This window comes from Talpa occidentalis, unplaced genomic scaffold, assembly GCF_014898055.3.
Source record: "Talpa occidentalis isolate TD23 unplaced genomic scaffold, MPIMG_talOcc4v2.1, whole genome shotgun sequence".
NCBI lineage: Eukaryota > Metazoa > Chordata > Mammalia > Eulipotyphla > Talpidae > Talpa > Talpa occidentalis.
The window spans coordinates 52,061,295-52,078,537 of record NW_026555331.1 but is presented as its reverse complement, the minus strand read 5'-3'; positions in this window follow the sequence as shown (position 1 = coordinate 52,078,537).

The window sequence follows — 17,243 nt, the reverse complement described above, 5'->3', positions numbered from 1 at the left end:
GGAAGGAGGAGAGAGAGAGGACAAATGCACTAGTCGAGTGGGAGAGTCTAGCCTGAAATTAGTATAGATCGCAGGTGTCTGTATCTCAAGTCGGGAAAGTCATTGGCCAGAGGATAGAAGACATAAGGCAAGGTCGTCTCAGTAACAAAGTTTAGCCATTCGTTGGCAAGACAGGATGGTAATTCTGGTGTTTTTAGGGGGCTGTGAGTAAAGGTAAAGACCTCTGGGATTCATAGCTCTTCGGGACTGCAACACAAGCAGCACTGCTTGACTGGTCACACTTTGAGAGGAGAAGGGCATTCTTCCTCTTTTCTACTTCCCAAGTAGTTAACATTCCTGAGTTCCCTTGGCTAAAGTAGTTACTTCAGGGATGACCACATAAGCCAACTGGAACCAGTTCCTGGTCTTTTGCAAAAACAGCTATTAGGAAGGAGAGTTTATTTCTTCAGGGATTTAAATCTGAGAGGATATAGGCTCTTGCTGCTGGCGGTGATCTTTTTTATCATAGGATGCCTGCAAATAACTTCTTCATAATGGACAGCTGATCCGAGAGACAAAGAGAGAGATGGTGTGAGTCTCTGGGTTAATATTCCTTCCCAGGTAATCCTGTATGATTTGTTTTTTTCTGACCTTTGACATCCAAAGTTCCCACAGTGGGGTTAATAGTGATGGATTGGGTAATTTTTTAGTTAGACTTATCAAGAAAAACTTCTCTGAGCATCTGGAAGTCTATGGAATAAGGTGCTGAAAGTTTGCCATTTCCTGGGGGTGGGATTAGAGGTGATTTTTTTTTTTTAAAGGAACAGTTATTTCTTTGTTAAGAAGAAGATTTTATGTTTACAATTTTAAGTTTTCCGAGAATTATGAGACAATTAACTGATCATACTATAGCATCTTTGTCTCCAGCCATTCAGTATTTGAGGTATAGCATATATGTCTATAAACTCCCAGGGATAATTTGTGAGAGAGTTCTCAGATGTGATTTTACACACCTCATTTGTCTTCCTCTGATGAAGTGAAGTTTGGAGCTCTTTCTTCTAACTTGGTTTACTTGCTATTCTTTTTTTTTTTTTTTTTAACTTTGAAAAGCCAGGCTTTTTACTTTGCTTTTCTTGAAGAGAGAATGATTCTTTTTTTCTTGTTTGCTTCTTTTTTTAACAAAAAAAGTTTTATATATTTTTACATCACTGTTAATTTTTTTTTTTTTTACAATGTTTGCCTTCTTTTCTCAGGTGTAGTCCCTATAGAATTTCTACCACCAATTACGCATGCTGCATCACCACAGTCCCTTGTGTTCTTCCTGCCCTCATTTTGATCCCTCTCCCTCCCTGTCCCCTGTAGAATGTCTCTGATTTGTCTGTTATTGTTTTGTTTGTTGTGGTTTTTTAGTGTTATTATTTTTTCCTGCATCCCTTGTATGGTTCCTCCTGTAAGTGAAACCATACGATGTTTTTCTTTTTCCTTCTGGCTTATTTCGCTGAGCATTATCTCTTTTATCTACATCCATGTTGCTGTGAATGGCATTAGTTTATCTTTTTTGATTGCTGAATAGTCTCCATTGTGTATATATACTTACTATTCTAACCCAACATGTTTCAAACATCTTTAACATTAAGGCATTATTTGTTAAATAAAATGATGCATTTATTGTGATATCTACAAACTGGGAGAATATGATGCCTGATAGCGTGCAGAGGCAAGATGGGATTCTCCAAAGGAGACTCCAAATGTGTGACAAGGTTCACTCTCTTGGCATATCTGCTGCCTGCTTTAAGGCACCCTCCCACCTTCCACTTCAGCTAAAAAGGGGAACTTTGAATAAAAGCCCACCTGGTAGGCTAGCAATGCTATTGAAACCCAGGCATTGCATTTGTCCTCTAACTAGCTATAATTCTGGGTAGGATCAAGAATTGTGCAGGAGAGGGAGAAGCATGGGGCCTTTAAAATGACTAAATTTAATAGCTACTGTGGATTGGCTTCCTGTATTTCATTTTGGGTGGGGTGGAAATCAGAGCAAATGACAAAAAACTACTTCGGGCTTTATGAATACCCTCAGTGGGAAAGTTTTCTCTAACCTCCAGAAAGTCTTTCAAATAAAAACCTAAAGAGAACATGTGTGTGTATGCTTTGTGTGCTTTTCACACAAATTCTGCTTTTAATGTTAGTTGCATGTGGGCTAAATTCTCCTGAAGGTACATCTTTGCATTTATATTGAATTAGAAGATGAATAATGCCATCTATTGACATCAAGTTATCTGCTCTACAGCTTAATGCCTACAATTAACAAAATTATGTATTTAAATTTTTGCCAGGAGGGCAGATCTTAGGTTATAGTCTTATCACAAAAAAATAGCAATCAGAGGATGAGAGGAGATTTTTGGAGGTGGTGAGTAGGTTTATGGCATGCATTGGAGTGATGGTTTCATGGGAGTTTACTTATATCCCAAATCATCAATTTGTATATATTAACCATGTACAGCTTTTTGTCTTTTAAAAAAATGAAACTGACCCATCCTATTCAAAATGGAATTCTTGGTAGCAGCTCTTCTGCCCACCTGTGCCTATGCAGGTGTTCCTCTTCCCATCCTTCTTCCTTGCAGCAGTCTCCTGCCTACCTGTGACCATGTGAGTGTTTCACTTCACGCACCTTCTCCCTTTGCCGAGGGGCAGAGGCAGCGCATCTCCCGAGGCTGCTGCCTGTGACCATGCAGGCCTCTCATTTAGCAAACCTGTCCCTTTCAGGGGCAGCTCTTTCTACTCGCTTGTATTTATGCAAATATCCTTTATTTTTCTATCCCTTTTTTAAATAATAAAACTGTCCTTTTGGATATTAAAAAAAGGGAACTCTTATATTCTTTTTCAGTTCTTATATTGTTTTTCAGAGATATAGTTCCTCCAAATCTGATCGATGTGTGCTCCTAGCAGCAGAATTGGAAAAATGTGATATGTTTCTCTAAAAAGATATATGTGTGTCTTTTCTCTTGTGGCTTCTTACATGGGCCATGGTGTACAACTGGGCAGTCATATTTTATTAAATAATGTACTATTAATATTTAGTTTCATATATTTAATATTTGTAACTTCATAACATTATATTATTTTTATCATGAATTACTATACATATCTTTAGACAAAACCTATTCAGATAATAGTAGAGAAAATAGTGCAATGAATCATTATCACTGAGCTTTAATATATATTTGCTTTAATTTTTAAAGTATTTGAAAGTTAACCAATCATAGACCTCAATGTTTCCTTTTATGTGCGTCTCTAAAATAATTCAATGTAATAACAATAGTGTTATCATACCTACAAAATTAGTATTTCCTGCTAGTAAACATAAGTCAAAGTTTTTAAAAGTTTATGTAATGGTGAAAATATTTTACATTAAGCTTTTAGTTGATATCCAGGGTCATCTAAAAATACTTATCATTGGCAATAGACAGTAGTTTTGCTTTTTATATTTTGTGAAATCTTTATACCACATTAAAACAAATAATTTCTTATATTTCATCTAGAAGTTTCATTGAAAGTGCATTGAATGAAGATGTATCACTTTTTCTCTCACATTCTTTAACATAATGTTTTATTGTTCAAAATACATGTGCTTTTGGCACCGTGAATAATCATTTATTCCTTTATGATTTTTTTTTGGTGGAACTTGATGGTTTACTGTGAGAACAGCTGAATCTCCTCTTAAGACATATTCCTGTTATACATGAGAACAGATGACATATAAAACTGTTTCCATTCTATGGGGTTTAAGTCACTAATGTGTTAGATGGTCAAGTATAAGAATTACAGTGTTAGACTTTCATAGACGATCTCTCTAAGGACCTTGTTAGAAGCCATGTGTTTTCAGAGTGTCTGTGGATGGTTTATAAGCACAGCTATTAAAAAGTGACCAATATAAGTGGTCATCTTAGACCCGAAAGAACTCTAGAATCTGAGTGAAAGACATATGTTGAGTTCCAGCTTGCATCTTACTTGCTGGTTCAACTTGGGCCAGCTGGCTGAATTACAGAACCTCAGTTTCTCGATTTGTTAAATGGAGCAATTCACAAAGTTAAATGATTAATTGATTATGTGAAATGACATATATATGTATGTAGAGAGATATGAATAGTACAATACTCCTTATTGGCATAAAGTGATAGGTTTTTTGCTGTGGACTGAATTCTGTCCCTCACTCCCAATTCACATGTTGAGGTACTAACCTCCCCCTCCCATATGACTATATTTGGAGATGGGGTTTTTAAAAAGTAAGGTTAAATGAGATGATAAGACCGAGTCCTGGCCCAGAAGATTTGTGGTTTAAGAAATAGAGATAGATCGCTTTCTCTTTCTCTCTCTGTACAAACAGAGGAAGGCTGTGTGAGGATACAGTGAGATGCTGCTCACCTCCAAGACAGGAAACACCCTCTTACCAGAACCCAACTATGCAGGCATCCTGATCTTAGGCTTCCAGTTTCCAGAACTGTGACAAAATAGATTTTTCTTGTTCAAGACACAAAGCCTAACATGTTGTTATGGCACCCTGAGCTGACTAATACAAGGTCAAGGGAAAAAATGTATCTATGTGTGGTGACTGCCTCTCTATTTCAACTTAAAGACCAGATGAATGGGTTTACTTTGTAGTAGTAGGAAAATTAGACATAATAAAGCATGTAGAGAGAACATTGGTCTAGACTGATGGTATTGAGCATCTACTCTTGTCTTTGTCATTCCCTGTCTGTGTGACCTTGGGCAAGTCATGAAAGATGAAAGCCTTTGAAATCTTTGTAGGCTTGTTTGAGCGCCATGATCTTTTGGCTTTCCTCTGATGAAATAATGAAACACTTGAGCGTTATCTAAAAGTTCTGTGGAAAGGTATACTTTTTACTTTCATTTTTTAAATTATTTAAAATTTAAAATTTGTTATTGCTTAATGTTGATTTATAACATTACATAAGCTTCAGGTGCATATCACTATAAATCAACATCTGTATAAACATTATGTTCACTAGTAAAAGTCAAGTCTCCACCCTTAATTGACCCCTTTTGACCCAATTTACCTTCTCCCTTCCTCCTTTCATTCTGGCAACCACTAACCTATAGTAAAGGTCTATTTTTGTTTCATTTAGTTTATTTATTTTCTTTCTTTATGCACCAAATAAATGAAATCATATGGTGTTTGTCTTTCTCCATCTGACATTTCACTAAGCATGATACCCTCTGTGTCCATCCATGTTGTTGCAAATGGCAGGGTTTATTTATTTATTTTTTAATTGCTGAGTAGTATTCCATTGTGTATATAGACACCATATCTTTATCCAATCATCTGTCAATGGGCATTTAGGTTGTTTCCAACTCTTGACTGTTATAAATAAATACTATGTTAAACACGGAGTGTGTGTATCTTATAAATTATGTTGAATTCCACCTATCTTGATTAATAAATGTTATAGACATGGAAGTAAACCTGCTAACTTCTACATGGAGTTCCTTCTGATCACTAAGTTTTCAGATACCTGGTCTTTAATTTAAACAGTTTGCAGGTAGAGAGGATTTTTTTTTAAAATTAGAAATTGTAATGAGATTATTAAACTGAGTAAAAATATGCTAAATCTTACAGTTTGAGAAAACATTTTGCTTATTTTGAGCATGAGCTTGTCCCAGTGATTTTGAATATGCACACACATACACACACACACACACTGCAGTGGGTTGAATGGTGACCTCAAAATATATATATCCACCTGGAACCTCTCAACATGACCTTATTTACGAAAATATTCTTTAGAAGTGTTACCAATTGAGGATCTTGAGGTCATCCTGTCTGTCTAGGTTGGCCTTAAATCCAATGACAAGTGTCTTATATGAGACAAAAAAGAAGAACAGAAGGGCAGAAGTCCGTGTGAAGATATAGATAAAGACTGGAATGATGGAGCCACAGACCCAAGAACACCTAGAGCCAACAGAAGATGGAGGAGGTAAGGAAGAATTCTTTCCTAGTGTCTTCAGCAGTGTAGTCCAGTGTAGCTTCCTGAGCTAGGAGGGAACACATTTCTGTTGTTTTAAGAAATGTGATTTGTGGTAATTTGTTGTGGTAGCCTTGAGAGACTAACATACATTCTCTCCCCCACCCACACTTTCTGTATATACCATTTCCCCACAGATACATTAACTAGATTTGAATGATTTTGCATCTTACAGAAGACAGGGGTATGTCTAGAATTAAACACCTAACCTATGGATGATTCTGGCACTGAAGGGTGACTAGTTGTCAGGATGCCAGTCTGCTTTTGGTTGATTATTGAGACATGTCTTCTGGGTAATAAGGATAAGCTGAGTTTTGAAAAATGGAAGAATGGTGGCAATATTAAGTGAGAGAGGGGCTTGTAGTGTAAATTGAATCTTTCAACCTCACAATAATGACATTTGGGACCTGATAATTCTTTATTGTGGTGGTGGTGGGGAGGAACTATTCTGTGTATTGTAAGAGGTCTACCAGCATCTCTGCCCTCCTCCCAGAAGGTGTCAGTAGTATTCCCTCCCCCTCCAATCAGACAAATAAAAATGTTTGCGCAAATAGCCAAAAAAAAAAACAAATGGCCGGGAGGGAGTGGTGGGGGTGGATCACCCCCTGTTGACACCTACTGGTAAAAATATGACAGAAGTATATATAGACTGTGATAAGGATGAGAAAAGTACCTATGAAAAATATTCAACAGTATATCCAAATCAACAGATTTTGTAGGGAGAGCTGTTTTCCTAGAAATAATAAATGACTTTTCTCCAATCCAAAATAAAAAGTGAATCCATATGAAAAAGTATCTGTCATATCCATGATTATCACCTTGAAAAAATTTAATATCAAAGAGAACCACCTTGTCACAGAATAGAGATCTTTTTTCAGTGGAAAAAGGTATATTTGTACATATGTGTGTATGTATATGCACATCTACCATGTTTATACATATATCTGCATATGCACACACGTATCTGTATATACGCATATACCTATTTGTGTAGGCATGTGCACATGCATATATGTGTATGGCATATATATATGCATGCATACACTTAAATGTTTATTGATAAAGAAGGCAAAAAGGGTTTCATAAACTTCATTGTCTTGCTTGGTAATTCTGAATCTTCAGGGCAGAATGAATAGTTTGTAATCATCATGAGTAGATTAAAAGCCTTTGAAAAAACTCTTGTTTCAGAAAGGGCTACAAGCCACATGTATAAGTAAACTTAACTGAACAATAGTATTGTTATTCTTTTTTTTTTTTTTTTTTTTTATGGGACCCTCTCCGGTGGCCGGGGGATCCAACCAGCGCTGCACAGAGGCGGCGGGCAGCCTCGCAACCCAGCGCTCAACCACTGTGCCACCAGGAGAGGCCCAGTGTTGCTATTCTTTATATTTATCCAGCTAATATGAAAACAGAATTCTGTTCTTTTATTTTGTTCTCAACAAAATGCTTATTACCTACTTGGAACTTTGTAATCTTCACCATGCAATTCTGTGAGTCACACAGCTGAGAATCCCTCCACTCTCACACACAGTTGCCTAATGCGTTTTGTAAGTCATGTATAATTACAGTGAATGCATCTTTCTAAAGATACACTGTGGTTAGCTTGGGTTCTTTTACTTCTAGAAAAATGTTCATATGCAGGAAAAAAGTTTCCATTGACAATATCTAAATTCTTCCTTAACTAGAGAAATGCGTATTTGCCTTTACCTTGAAAATATGCATTTCAAAGACTGCAGACAGAGACTGAAAGTTGCTAAGGGCTGTTTCCTAGCTTGGGAATTGAATTTAGCTTGCAGAGCTAACAGTTCTCTGAAATCACATTTGAATGACACCATTTCCCACAGACAATGGGAATCATGAGATAAACTCTGGAAACAAATCAAGGATTTTTGTAGAGAAACTACAGTGTCCTATAGAGCAAGAAAACGTGTAGAAAGTATCTTTTGAAACTGAGTTTCAAGAATCACAAGTATTTAATGATTGTCTACAGATGTTAAAAGCACTCTAGATTTTAATTGACAAAAAAATAAATTGTCAGAGGTGTGAAAAAAGGATGGCATAAGAACAGCAGAGAGCTGGGTCTATTATGCAGGCTTATTTCCCTTTTAAGAGAAAAACCTAGTTTTGGCAGTTTAGGCATTTTTAAAATATTGCATTCTCATATTTTTAATTATTAGCAGCCTGCTTGCAGTAGTGGTGGTGAGGTCACCTGGAGTTCTAACCCATTGTTATCAGGCAGGATGAGGGGTGCCCCAGAATCCCCCAAACCTGCCCACTCTAAATAGGTTCCGCCATCTGCTACATTAAGACAAAACATACTCTAATGCATAAGACCTTTAATGGAAAGGTATTTTATTACAATTAGTGAGCAATGTTGTGGTTTTTGGATCTGTGGGTTTGGAGTGTGGGGTCCTTGGGTTCACTCTGGGAAAGGTTTCACCAGAGCTCCCATTCAAGCGACACGCGATGAGTTTCCCAGCGAGTTTCTCCACGAGACAGAGATGGTAGTTTTATTTAAAAGGCAGGTTTATTGGGGAAGGGAAAAATAGTTAAAGATATTTGCATAGACACAAGCAGGCAGGAAGAGCCGCCCCAGAAAGGACAGGTTTGCTAAGAGAGGCCTGCATGGTTGCTGGCGGGTGGCCTTGGCAGGTCACGGGCAGGCAGGAAGCTGCTGCCCTGCAGAGGGAGAGAGTTGGTGAAAAGAGGCACCTGCATTGTCACAGGTGGGCAGTGGGAGAGCTGCCCCAAGCCTGTGCAGACACAGAATTTACATAGTCTTCTTCTGTTAGGGAGGGGGTCACTCATTAGTGTCAGTTGGTTGCTAATTTTGGATAACTATGTAGAATTTGAAAGGGACCAGGAGATTCTACAATAGGCTAAATCTCCATATCTTTACCTTTGGATGTGCCCTCAGATAATCTGCTTGGATGTTATGCTTTGTAATCGAGGCATCCCGCCTAAGGATACTAGTTTCCTAGTTTAGTAACTGTGTCCTTTGCACCTGAGGATCTTGATTTCCATAACAGTTGTCTGCACCTAAGGATCTTGATTTCCACAGCTGTGTCAATGGCTATGCTAATCTCTTCTACCCCCACCTCCTTGGGTGAGCCAGCTTTCTGGTCTTGTGGCACATCTCCTTTTCAGTTTTTTTTCTATTCTTCTCCTCCATCAAGCAATAAAAAGAAGAGAAGGGCAAGAATAGATAAAATGGTTTCCAAATCAAGCACTCAAAGTTACCCATCCCCTTGTGGGTAAAAATGCCCAACCAAACAGGGTTGACTCAAAGGAGGACTGCTGAGGCCTGAAAAGCTTGTCACAAGTACCTTCAGGTGAGGACCCATAGGTAAGGGACAGAAAGGGCCAGGCAAGTTTGGGATGAAAGGAGCAAAATCAAAATCAAGATAAATGCTACCATTGTTAACCTCCCCATAGGTCTCTCACCCACATCTGTTTCAATTTCCTTTATTGTCCCCCAAGCCTCTGGTACAAGTTCAAGGTGGAGAAGCAAGCACAGCTTCTTCCCACGTCTCTGCTCCATGTGCCTCCTCCTAGTCTCCTTCTTGCTTTCTCTCTTCTTCTTCCTTCCCCTGTCTCCTCTCTAGCTTCTCCTCCTCCGTGTTTACCTCCACCCTTCCAGGAACCTGGAACCTCACCTTTCCCTGTGATCACCCTGTTATATCACTATGGAGTTGTCTCCGACATACATGTAGCAATACCTCCATTGCCTGAAATAATGGAAAGGGCCCAATCCTGGCTGCAGAACCCACTGGCAGGCTTTTGAAGGAAATGACACCTGCACTTGGTCTGTGGCCTGAGGCAACATGACGAGACACCCTCTGTGCCAGTGAGTTGACCCCTGGGTGGATGTCCATGGTGTAGGCTCAGTTTTTCCACAGTTAAGTGGGAGAACTTACTCCTTACGTATATTTTGCTTGTACAAGTGCTGGGTTTTGCCCACATGAGCAGCTCCAAACCCAAAAATGTAAGTCTCATTTGTGGTTACTAGCATGGAGCCTGATGGAAAATTTGACCATAAGCACAAAAAAAGTTATGTGAAAAAAAAAAATCCTCTGGTACAAACATCAAGAAATAATTTTTAAAAATGGACCATTTAACCAAGACTTTCTTGCTTGACTTTCACAACAGCCTGCTGTGTGCATGAAAAGGGATGTTGGTGACAACAGCCCCCCCACTGTTTGAGCTAAAGCTTCAAGTCAATCACTGGCCTTTCAACACTACCCTTCTTCTGCTATGGTGTGAGCCTGTCTCCCTCTCTTTGCCTGCCTTGAATGCTCTTCTGAAGCAGCATGTCTGTGTCTCTCTCAGCAACTATGTCAGCGACCCTTACCTTACCTCAGTGCCAGAGGCAAGGTATTTTTTTTAAAGATTTATTTATTTATGCATACAAGAGCTGGGGTACAGGCCAGAGATGTGAGGGGGAGGGAGGTGAGATGATTCACCAGAGACAGTGTGGGGAACAGAACAGGCAGACTGACTGAAGTACACTGCTGAGGGAAGCAGTGGGTGAGTCAGGTGAGGTCTGCTGCGCCATGTGGGTAGCTCCGTGGCCTCCTGGGATCAAATTATTGCTGCAAGGGCTGCGGATAGCTTCACAGTGTTGAGGTTAACCCCTTGCACCACCAGGGAGGGCCAACCAGAGGCAAGTTTTGCTAAAGTTGGGTCACCACAGCTTTATGCTCTTTCTTACCACAGCATTATAAATTTTAAAAGACTTCTAAAGCAGGATGGCCATGCTGCTTCCCAGCAGAAGTGCCATTAAGTAACTCCAAATTCTCCTTTTGCCCCCAAGCAATAAAATACTATAATAGAAATTATCTTATGGGTATATCCGAATATTGCCGCAATTAAAAATTAGTTAATTAAAAATATAGATAATTATATATATATGAAACCTATATAATGTAATAATCTAATGCTAATTTGATAATTTTTAAAATAAAAACAAAATAATTAAATAATAACAGTAGCTATAAAAATATATTTTTTGACACACACATTGTTTCTCTTATAAGATTTAATATATGATACTTAGAATGAGATACTGTCTCTTTTCATCTTTAAAAATGATGCATGGGCTGCTTTTATCAGATTTACAAAGACTATGTCAAAAATGTATGTTTAGAATACAAACCCTACGAACCTCGAACTCCACCCTAGATCCTTTTTGGAAATTCTAGAGCATGTACCGTAAAGCAGCTGTTGTTTGGTTTGTGTTTCCAACTTCTTGCAAGGTGTTCTCTGGGGAATTTTGCAACTGATTTCCTGGGAACTAGGTTACTGGACAATCAGAGTGATCCTACCACCTCTCTTTTCAATTAATCATGATCTGTCACACCAGGGTATGTGCCAAATTTGCTTACAAAATCACCTTCTATCTAACCTACATAGACCATTGCTCTCCATTTTGAGAATACAGTCTTACTGTTTTTCATTGTTGTTTCTTTTCCTTTTTTCTTCTTTTCTTCCACACTTAGAAATAGAAATTTTATCCCAAGAGACACTGTGAACATTAATGATTATAGGATGAAGTCATGTGGAGCTTAGGTTCTGGGGGCTGACTAGCTGCTGATGGCAGGGGGTAATCTCTACTTCCCAAATACAAACAACATAGCAAATCAACATTACCTCAATTAAAATTTTTTTTAAGTTTCCACATTCCATTTTAATTCTAACCACTGTCCACTATAACTATCTACTGTAACTTACTTGCCCACTATAACAATAACCATTGTCTACTATAACCACCATTCATTGTAACTATAACCATTGTTCACTATAACTGTAACCACCATCTCCTATAACTATGACCATCAACCACTATAATTATAACCATTGTCCACTGTAATTATAACCACCATCCACTACAACTCTAACCACCATCCACTATAACTTCATCGTCCACTATCACTATAACCACTGTCTTCTATAACATAACCACACATCTCCCGTAACTTAACTATCATCCACTATAACTATAACCATTGTCCACTACAACTTTAACCACCATCCACACTAACTATAACCATTGTTCATACAACTATAACAACAGTCCACTACAACTGTCGAGGGGGAGGATTGTGTTATCTTTTTGTTCTGGACCTAAAATCATTTATTCATATATAGCACTGAGAACAATCCCTGCTTAACAATATGTGAGTCCCTGCTTCTTACCACAAAAGAGTTGATGCAGCTGTTTGTTGTTAAGAATGAAAGGAAGAGGAGGAACAACACAGTTAGCATTCCCCTTTTCCACTCTTACACCTCTTACCTGTTTATCTTGGCCTTCCTTGAGCCAGAGGATCTTTCTAAACTTGTCTTTTTGTGGCTATATTAAATGTAGTAGAGCAGATTCAGCCAGAGGAGAGCAGAGCCATTTCATTATTTACATTTTAAATATATAGATAGATCCTTCGAGGTTCTTGGAACAGTGAATTGAAGCTTCTTCCATCTTCCTTATTTCTAGAGTTGCATGATTCTCAAAATGGAAACTTAGGAAATTTTTTAAAGTCATGTAATCACTTCATAGTCACTTTTCTTTTCCTTTTAATTGCTCTTATTTCATGCAGTGTCTGCTTGAAAATTTTAAAGCTTTGAAATAATCCTAAAATGCCAACAAGAATTTTATCCTTTTTTTTTTCTTTCTCTCTCTACCTGTCATAGAACATGGTTCTAGGACACTGGGAGCTCTAACTGTAAACTCTTCATTTTATCTACCTACAGTTATTTTTTTTTTTATTGAGACGTTACTGACATACAACTTTATGTTAGTTTCATTTGTATGATATAATGATTTGATGTTTCTAATCCACAGCTAATTTTGAATATAATTTGATTTTTTTTTCTGACTGTGATAAGAAAGGTAGAAATGTTCAAAAGATTTAGTTTCTTTTTTTATATTCATAAGGGCAGGCTTACTATAAAAAGAGGGAAAAGAATAAAGGACATTTGCACAGAAAAAGCTGCCTTTGAAAGGGACAGGTTTGCGAAGATACCTACATAGGCACAGGCGGGCAAAAGGGCTTCTCCAGATTTAGTTTATTAACTAGTTGATTTTCCTAAAAACTTGGATGAATTGTTGGTCAGTAAACATAATGTTTAGTAGGAATTTCTGAGTGGTGGTAAATTATGTGCATGCCCGATGGTGATGCCTCCCCTCTACTTGGTTCTCTCTCTGGGAATGACCTACAGGGGTCTCTTAAAATTAATATTCTCACTTTCATTGATTAATGGTTAGCTCTAAAGTAAAGGAATCAGATGGTATTTACTTCTAGATTCTTTAATATGATGCTACTATGGAATTTTACATTTTGAACATTTGAGTTGAGTAAGTCGAAGGAATAAAGTTCTGGCAGTATAATAGTAGAGGAAATGTCCATTGTGCCTTATAATCTGTGCCAGTTATGACTTCATTACCTGAATAATTAGGATGCCACATTCCACATTTACCCCCTCAGAAAATTCCAGTGGTTTAAATAAATTAAGGGTCATGTTTTCTCTTGTATAAGTGGATTGGAAATGGGTATAACCAAAGAAAGGACCAGTATGGCAAACTTTATGATAAATCAAAGATTTCAGCTTCTACTTTGCTCAGGATGTTTGCTTCATGTTCCCAAGATGGTATATGTGGCCCAAAACAACCTGTGCAGACATCAGGGTGAATAAAGAAAAGACAAAAGGCAAAAAGAACATCTATATCCTTAAAGAGTTTTTTGAAGTGCTGTGCAGTCCTTTGTGCTTACACACTGCCTAAACTATAGTTTTTGGCCACCTCTATTTGTAAAGGAGGATGGAAAATGTAGCACATTGCTGCCCTGAAAAAAATGATGTTCTATTGAAAGGGGAAAGGGAGAGAATGAATTGGCAATTGGAAAGGTAATGGCAGTTCTGTAATTTCTTTTTTAAAGATTTATTTACTTATGCATATGTAGTGGGAGGAATGCCACTGAGCAGGTTATCTATGATCCAGCAGTCTGGTAAAGGAGAGTCCTGAAGCCCTTGGTGGATTTCTCAGGCTTTTATTGTGCTTTTACATGTAATGCAGCACCCAGGTACACGGCAGGCAGGGGTGCTGGGTCGGGGGGGGGGGGGGGGGGGGGAGGGGGGGAAGGTGGGCCAGGAGGCCAATAGGCCTCCAAGCCCGGCAAGTTTTCACTCTGGGCTTCTCTCACTTCTTTCTCCCCTTCTTTCTCTCTGGCATCTCCTGCTTCTGCTTCTCTTGGTGACTATTTCCATACTGCAGTCATGGCCCACATAAGTAAACAACACACCTTACAACAATGTAACAACTGCAGGTGCCCCATCAGGCAGGGCAATTGGAGGGAGGGCAGAAAAGCCTGAAAACCATTTACCTTACAGTATACAAGAACTGGGGTACAGGCCAGAGGTGTGGGGGGGCATGAGAGGATTCACCAGAGACAGAGTGGGGAACAGAACAGGAGGAATGACTAAAACACACTGCTGAGGGGAGCAGCAGGTGAGTCAGGAGAAGTCTGCTGTGCCTTGTGGGTAACTCCCTGGCTGGGCATCGAACTCGTGCTGCAGTAACTGTGGACAGCTTCAAAGGTTATGTCTTAACCCCTTGTGCCACCAGGGAGGCCCTAACTTCTTTATCTATCGTAAGAATATGTCCATTTCTCACTTAGAGAAGCACTAGAAAATAAAGCAAGCTCCTAAAATCTCAACAAGCATTTTTTCCATTTGTCCTTTCTTCTGTCTGCATTGCAGAACATGGTTCTATAGGTTGGAATGTCTCACAGTAAACTCTTCAGTTTTATCTATCCACAACTGTTTTTGAACTATTTTTCATCACTAGGACCATTTATATCTAAACCCACTTCTAGTGGTAAAACATCCCATCTAACAACCTGGAGCATTAAACACCTCCTTAAAAGTACTCATATGGTTTACTCTTTAGCTTACAACATGGTTTACACCATCCTCCCAAAGAGGCAGTCAAATTGATCATAGCCACCTGTTCCCCCCACCCCCACACAACCCTTATATAGAAACACAGCTCCAGCCTTTCAACCACTGCACTGTTTACTTTGAAGTCACAACTTGCTCAGCCATCCCTGTGGAAGCAGCAACAATTAAGTTTGTGCTTTTAATGGGAATATTTACCCATGAATTTCAAAGTTAATACATTTTGACACTGACATGGATTTTTGACCTTGATTGTCTTCATTTTAAATTTGTGCTTTAACGCCATGGAAGTCCTCTTTTTCATTATAAATGGTGCTACCTTTTCATTGTAAATCCTGAGCTGTTGTCTTTACTACACCATTGCCTACAAAAAAAAGTACTGTAAAGTGATTTTCCTGCCACATCAATTCAACTATAAGGTAGAACATTCCTTTATTTCTGCCATTGCTGAATTATCAGCCTTTGGCAAGAGATCACAGACACACTACAAATAGGGGTATAACCACACGACCTTCAGTCTCACATATCTGGCCAAAAACAGTTTCTCTTCCAGATCCTATCTCTTTTCAGATAGTTCTCTTCTCTAGGAGGCTAATCCTCTTGTTGTTAGCAGTGACTTTTCCCTTTATCTCTTCTTTTACCAGTTTATTTTGCTTAACCCATATCTTGTCACTGAAATTATCTTAAGGAAGTAAAAGAGACGTTATGAGCAAAATATAAAAATGATTTTTATCAGTGAACCATTTAATGTTTTGGATGTATTTTTGCCATGTAAACCTTTTTAAGAAGTTATGTATTAATGAATTTGTTGTAGTTCCCGTAATTGGATCTTTTATACAAAATGAATTTAAAATTCATTAAATTGTTCCAGCTTTGATGGAGGATCGAGCTCTGAAACATGATTGCGGTAAGGCATACAATAGCAAAATGATTTCCTTTTCTCTATGCATGGAAAAGATTATGCCACACTTAGTAAGTACCTACTGGAATTTTTAACTGCAGTTAAATCATGTTAGTATTTTCCTTCGGGTAGAGGTAAAGTGGTTAAGTCTGCTGAATGATTCTATATAGGTGAAAACTTGGCATGGAGCCTTGTAACCTCAGGCTGTGAATCTGAGCTCAGCCACACATTTCTACACCCCCACCCCCATTCCCAGCATCCCTTATATATGAGGAGCTAGGTTTTAAAGAGGTAGTGGAATTATTCGTATTTACTCAAGAAATGAAAAGAGCCATTAGAAAGAAATCTTCAAATCCTCTGTGGGATGAAAATAATTCTTCCACTGCTGCAAGACAGTGATACAAATTTTATAAGTCAAAAGGAAACCTGCTGAAAAGAGCTAGAACAATCATCGTGAGTGTTTTTCCACTCTTTTAAGCCATTAAAATTGGCTTAAAATATTGAAAGTTATTTTCATTCAAATGGCTCCTCCTACCATATTACCTGTCAGTATATTGGTTTCTATTCTTTCTGGATTTTTTAAAGTGTTAAAGTGTAGTATGGTGTATATTCAAAAACCCTCTAGTGCTGATGTTTCTAGAACCCTTAATATTCTCTGATATTCCTTTTCCTGGTTGTATCATATATAAGAGAACTGGTTTCAGAAAGAGTCTTAAAGTTCATTCTGCATGTGTCAGCATGAATTTCACAGCATGAGCCTCAGTTTTTATATCTAAAAAAAAAAAAAATAGGAGAATAGTATCCAAGTTGTTGTTGAAGAGGTTGTGTTCAAGGCTCTATCTAGCACAGTGCTTGGCACACAGTGTTAATTGCCTTCTTGATGAACATCAGTAGCAACACAGTATTTTATTATTAAAATTAAAATTATTATTATCTTGTGTTTTTTGCTGAGGGGACATTTTTTACATTGTTTATGATTCAGAGGTATAGGTGCATAGCCCTCCAGATGCATGTTACCACACCACACCCAACATCAAGGTACTCGAAATCCTCTACGATAGTTCATTGTGCTCATTTCTCCTCAGGTACCTCGAATTTACAACAAAATTAATAGGATTTTTTTGTTTCATTTTATCATTTTATCTGACTCTGACTCTTTTCTTCGTTTCTTTGTAGTCCACATATGAGTAAAACTATCCCGTATTTTTCTTTTTTTTTCTGACTTATTTTGCTTACATAGTCTTCTCCAGTTTCATTCAGGTTGTCACAAAAGAGATTTCATCTTTTTTTTTTTTAAATAACTGGAGAGTATTCCGATGTATATATATATATATAATATAACACATTTTAATTCACTCATCTGTACTTGGGTATTT